Genomic DNA, 6,732 nt, shown 5'->3' with positions numbered 1-6,732 from the left:
CTGGGCCACTGCAGTGAGTCAGGGGTGACCTCTGGCTGACTGCCCACCCACCCATCTTTCACCTTCTGGAGGATCACGAGGTGTATTGCCAGGAATGAGTCACTGTGGATCCAGCTTCCTGTGTGGCCCCTGTGCCTGGGTTTGAGATTACTACAGATCTTGGTGGAGACATTCCCCTGTATTTGTTGAAGGCTTACTATGTGCCGAGCACTGTTTTAGGTACTTAATGTGCATTATCAGTGAACCCAAGAGGAAGGTATGGTTAGTTAACTTTTGGATGAAGAGACAATCACTCAGTCCATCTGTGCAGTTCCATCTGCCAAGGAGAGCACAGGTGGGCACACAGTGGTGAACAAGTCATATTTTTCATTCATCCTGTTGGGGAGACCATTACATCAAGTCACTTGGCCAATTGTATCAGTTCCAAATGCTTTTGGCTGCAAGTGACAGTTCTGACCATGGGTTGCATAGAACAGAAGTTAATTTTTTTTTCTCAAGTCTGCAGTGGGGAGCTGCTGGCACTGCTCAGAGGCTCAGGTCTCTGATTTTCTTGGCCTTTGGTCAAAACCTAGAGGCCACAACTGCAGGCATTGTACATGAATTCAAGGCAGGAAGTCAAATCTTTCCTAGGGGATTCTAGCAGCTTCTGCCTCTCATCTTATTATTTAGAGTTATGGCACTTGGATATCCTAGCTACAAGGGAGGCTGAGAATGCATGTATGTATCTAGTGTCTCTACTGCAGGTAAATTGGAGAGGGTAGGGAATGGATGTTGAATGTGGGTAACAATGTGTTTTACCCATAAGACGACTCATTAATGGGCCAAAGATTTTGACTTGGGCACCCTAACTGAGCAGATGTGGGAATACTAGCTAAGAAAAGGAAAATCCAGTGTGTACTTATTGGGCACCCTCTCTACGTGCCAGGCATGGTGTAGACACAGCCTAGAGGAGTGAACTGTACAGATGTGGTTCCTGTCATGGAGCTCACAGTTCAGTGGCGGAGGAATTGGCCAGACCACAGTGTACAGTTAGTTCTGGGATGGTAAAAATATTTCCTTTTATGGTATTTAAAATTTTACGTGTGGTAAAATACATATAAAATTGATCCTCTTAACCATTTTTAAGTGTATGGTTCAATATTGTTAAGTACGATTCATATTATTATTCACATTTTTGCATGACCAATCTCCAGAGCTCTTTTTCATCTGGCAAAATTGAAACTCTGTACCCATTAAGCAATAACTACCCGTTTCCCTTCCTTCTGCCCCAGATGACCAGCCTCCCACTTTCTGTCTCTGAATTAGACTGCTCTAAATACCTCAGGTAAGTAGAACCTGACCTCTCTCCCTTTGTGATTGGCTTCTTTTGCTTAGCATAACATATGTTACATATTGTAACATGTGCCAGAATTTCCTTCCTTCCTAAGGCTAACTGATATTCTATTGTATGTGGGTGTGCAAATTTCTCCAGACCCCACTTTCAGTTCCTTTGGGAATTGCTTGTTCAGTCTGAGGTCTTCAGTAGGTTGAATGGTGGCCCTCCAAAAGATATGCAGCACCCTAACCCCCAGAACCTGTGAACCTGACTTTATTTGGAAAAAGACAGATTCGGTCTCTAAATTCAATGACAGATGTCCTCTAAGGAACATGGAAGAGAGACAGGAGAGAGCCATGTGAAGGCTAAGCCAAATTTGGAGCCGTGTCACAAGCCAAAGAACTTCTGGAGCCACCAGAAGTTGATAAAGGAAAGAAAGGACTCTGCCCTAGAGCCTTAGAGGAAAGGCCTGTGCCATCTCCTCGATTTCACACTTCCAGTCTCCAGAACTGAAAGAATAGATTACTGTTTCTTTAAGCAACCAAGTGTGGTAGCTTCTTATGGCAGCCCTAGGAAACTGATACACCATTGCAGTTTAAAATGGTGATCATCATTTTGGGGGGCTTTTTCTTCTTTATCCTTCACTTTTTGGTGCTGAGCAGAGCAAGTTTAAAAAAAAAATAAAAAGAAGAAAAAATAACTTCATGAGATGCCATAACCATTGATCAACCTTCCTGTGGATTTCCACCTTGGCTTCTCAGATGGAAGCTGTGACCCTCCTGGCTTGAATTTGGTTTGAAGCATCCCTGATTGGCAGAAGCAAACACAAATGTCAAGGCCTGAATTCAAGTTTGCAGCCAAGGCCCTCAGGACAAAGCGTCTTCATGCTTACCTCTCAGGTTCCCCCTCTCCTGTGGACTTGGACCCAGGAAGACCTTGCCCATTGTTCACAAGTCCTTGTCCTTTCTGTGCAGATGTTTTCCTGATGCTTTATATAAATTTAAGTGAAATGGTTTGTTTGCACAATCTAGAATAGACTACCACACCATCAACCAGACTTTTCTTTCTTTTTTCTGGTGTTGGGAACCAAACTCAGTCTCATGCATCTCAGGCAAGGGATCTACTACCAAGTCTCATCCCCATCCCTCAACACAGACTCCTAATCTCCATCTCAGATTATTTTGTACATATGAAGATTGGCATTTTTAAGCCCAGGCTCAAGAACATCATTAGTTTCCACTAAACAGTGTAAGAGAAGGGGAGAATGGTGCAAGCCTGAAGTCCCACCTACTTGGTAGACAGAAGTGGGAGAATCACTTGAGCCCATGAGTTTGAGATCAGCTTGGGCAATATATTGAGACTCTGTCTAAAACAAAACAAAACAAAATAGTATAAGAAAACAGCGGGTCAATTCAGGTCAATCTTATTGGAATAATAGATAAAGGATTGTATTAAACTTCTCCTTGATAACAATGAAATTAGGAGCAATTAGTGATTTTTCTCCTAGGGTGCAGTTGTGGGGTGGGGGTGGGGGTACTGGCACTGTCATATTTGAACTGTGTGGCCTTGGACAAGTGTCTTCACTTCTCTGAGCCCAGATTCCTTATCTGGGCTCAGAGATGGCAATGCCGAGTCTAAGATGCAGCAGTGTAGAGAGAGAACACCTGGATGCTAACACTTCCTCCATCACAATATTTGTGAGCTGAAAACAAAAAAAGGCGTAGGTGGGCATCTGTTACAGAGCCTGGGAATCAAAGGATTCAGAACAATGTTTAAAAATAGGAGCAGAATAGAATGAGAAGCATCATGGTGGTATTTTGGGAAACTGCATTCATGTGAAATGATGTCTTACTGGGCATCATGGTCAGATAAGTTTGGAAGCCACTGGCAATGGTACTCAGCGTCCCACATCGGTTTTCTGACAACTGTACATTATCGCACCCGCCATCACCTGCCAGTGGGTCACCAATTCCACTCGCCCCGCCCCCAGTCAACGTTTCTGTCTCTTGCGGACTTAGCAGAGCGCTGCCGCCAGGGTCGCCCGTGCCCCGCCCGGAGTGGGTTTTGCGCCATCCTCGACTAAATAAATGGTCCCGCTTCGTTCAAGGATCCTGTTTACTGGGACTAGAAACCCTGACCTCGAATACAGTTCCCGAAGCACAGTCCTTTAAGGTCTTTCAGGCAGTCAGATGGGCCATGGCTCTCCTAAGATATCCATTCATCCCTTCCGTTCACAATGTTCATTAAATACCTCCATGCGTCAGAAGAGGTCCCAGCCCCAAGAGCTGAAATCCCAGTGGGGAGAACAAAGGCTTCCCAAATGCGAGGCACCCTCATACAGGAGGGATCCGGTCTGGGAATTAAGAGCCAAGCTTCTGCGGGAGCACACTCCTGTAATCCCAGTGACTTGGAGGCTGAGACCAGGAGGATCGCCAAATTCAAGGCCAGCTTCAGGAATTTGGTGAGACCCTGTTTCAGAATAGAAAAATCAAAAGGTGGTTGGGGCTGTATCTCAATGGTAGAGCCTTGCAAGTGTGAGGCACTGGGTTCAAACCTCAGCACCACATAAAAAAAGAATAAATAATAAAGATATCATGTCCAGGGCTGGGGTTGTGGCTCAGTGGCAGAGTGCTCGCCTAGCATGCATGAGGCACTGGCTTCGATCCTCAGTACCACATAAAAATAAAATAAAGGTATTGTGTTCACCTATAACTAATATATATATGAAGATATAGTCTCCATCAAAGGGCTGAGGATGTAGCTCAATGATAGAACACCTCTGTGCTCAATTCCCAGCACCAAAAAACAAAACAAAACAACAAAAATCCCAAGCTTCTGGTGCCCACAGCCAAGACCCCGGCAACTGCGTGAACTTGGGCCACTTGCTTAGCTTCACTGTACCTCTATAAAATGGGAATGATAATGGCAACCACTTCGTTGTGAACACTGCATGAATTAATCCTTGCAAAACACTCAGAAGGGGCCTCGCATATTTTTGAAACCAGTTGCTTAAAATTCCCATTTTACAGAAATGAAAATAGAGGAGCAGAGCAAGGTAATAAATCTCCAAGCCCACTTTTTTTTTTTTTCCTCTCAGAAGAGGATTTCAGAGTTAAGTCCTGGGATTCTGATTCCCACCCCTGAGGCTGTTTCTTTCCATGGGATCTGCAGCGGGAGTGAAGACAGCGCCCTGAACATAATCAAGGGCTGTCAAATCCCAGCATAAAATGTTCCTGCTGAGGACACAGGCCAGCGTCAGTGTTAAGGCTGGAATTTGAGTGAAGCTCTGGGTCAGGGTCTCTGGGTTGGGGATGAGACAAGTAAAACCCATTTAAATAGAATGAACTGCCTCCAGATTGCCGTAACAACCTGGGTGGGGGAGTAAAGTGAGCTGGCCACTGCATTGGTAGAACTGCACTGCCTCAGTGGTATGGAATTGTAATGCATTAAAAAGTAAAGAGTGGGGAAAAGAAAGCCAACAACATAACCAACAGATGCTCTCTAGCCAGGTATAGGATCTCAGGAAGTCATTAACCTCTGTCCTTGTGTGCTCCTTCATGGGGAAGAAGCAGTAGGAGCTAGCATCCTGTCCAGACTGATGGTCTCTAAGGCCCCTTCCCTGTTCTGTGATCCTCTGTGCTCCCTCCATAAGGAGGTTATAATCAAATGTAATAGTAAAGCATCCCACACGTGTCACGAGTCACCCATGGGCTGTGTGTGTGAACTATGCACATAGTAGCCATATGAGGGGATGGGCTTGGCATTTTGGGCTGCACAATGCAAGTGCACCTTCCCTTTAGCTCTGCCTGTGATCCCACACAGCACCTGAGTCGGTTGGTCTTGCCAAGATGTCAATCAATCTGCTGACCACAAGACATCACAAAGAAAGACTACACCCTTCAAACCTCATCCCCTGCCTTATTTGGTGAAGAACATTCTATCAAACCTCCTTTGTATGTCTTTCTATAAAAATAAAGAGACTCCAGGTGCACACTTTTTTCCCAGCACTCTTTCCAGCAGTCCCGCCCTCGGTATGAAAATTACTTCTGTGTCCTATGCTTTTTCGCCATTTTCTTAGCTTCATGTTGCAGCCATCTCTTTTAAACACATTTCATCTCGTCTGCACGGGTCGCAGGTGAGACACAGGCTTTGCCAAGCAGCTGCTGTAGCTCATTACTTTGCAAAGAGATAGTGAAGAATTTTCCGTGTGGATGAATGATGAGTCCTTAATGTGCTTCTTGTTTTCTTCAACATCAGCTTCCCTTTAACTTTCCTTGTAACTTTCCAGGAAAAAAAATTTTACTGCCGCATGTGCAGAATGGGCCCAGAGCCAGAAGGGGTCGCAGTCAGTCCAGGCTGAGTAAACTTTTGTTCTGCTCGTGGGTTGTGAAATCCTGCTCTCTGCTTCAGCTGGATGCTGCTTTTTGTTGCTACCAGAAACCTCATAGCTAAGCAACAGCACCACCTGTGGACTCGTGCGTGGGCTCTCTCTTGTCCAGCGAGGAGGTCCACAGAACAGGGTAGAGGAGAGTGTAGCTGCGGAGTTATGAATCAAGATCTCGAGAGACCAAGCAGGAAGCAGGTCTGATTTTATTGCACAGTTACCATGTATATATATACTCAGTCAGTAGCTAAGCAGATTATAGGCAGCCACCAATATAATTTCTGGCCAACTGTCCTTGTAGCGACCAATCGAGGAGCTGACCTTGGAGAAAGCGCTGAGACTGCAACACGTGGCCTCACACACAGGGCTCTGCCTACAGGGTAAGCAGTTTGCCGTTCACACGCCTAGCACCAGGGGAGTGGTTTGCCACTTAGGCTCCCTTAACATATGCCATGTATGCAGTACTCCATGCACCTGTCCCCATATTTCCCCCCTCTGACTGTGCTGCAAGGACTTCAGCCAGCATTGCAGTTTTTTGTTTGGTGACCTTTACATAGTTAAATAACTGTCTCACAATATAAGAAAAAATTATCACTATCATAAACAGTAGGGCCAGGGTAATAACATTATAAGGATGAGTTAATTTGTTATGAGGTAATAACATTATAAGGATGAGTTAATTTGGCTATTAATGTTCAGTTAATCCCTGGAAGAAGAGGCTGTTAAGACAGACGCCTGGGCTGGGGATGTGGCTCAAGCGGTAGCGCGCTCGCCTGGCATGCGTGCGGCCTGGGTTCGATCCTCAGCACCACATACAAAGATGTTGTGTCCGCCGATAACTAAAAAACAAATATGAAAAAATTCTCTAAAAAAAAAAAAAGACACCTTAGTCTCATTGATTTTGACAATTGTTGGGACAGTTTATTTAAGTCATTTTGAACGCCAAAGGCTTCAACCATGGCAGTAGACACATTGTTCACAGTCTGAGCCATATGGATACTCTGAGTGAATGAAGCAGCGACAGTGGATGTGG

This window comes from Marmota monax, unplaced genomic scaffold, assembly GCF_021218885.2.
Source record: "Marmota monax isolate L192 unplaced genomic scaffold, Marmota_monax_Labrador192_F-V1.1 WCK01_AAM20220418_F8-fsc00160, whole genome shotgun sequence".
Taxonomy (NCBI): Eukaryota; Metazoa; Chordata; class Mammalia; order Rodentia; family Sciuridae; genus Marmota; species Marmota monax.
Note: the sequence above shows the minus strand (reverse complement) of the source record.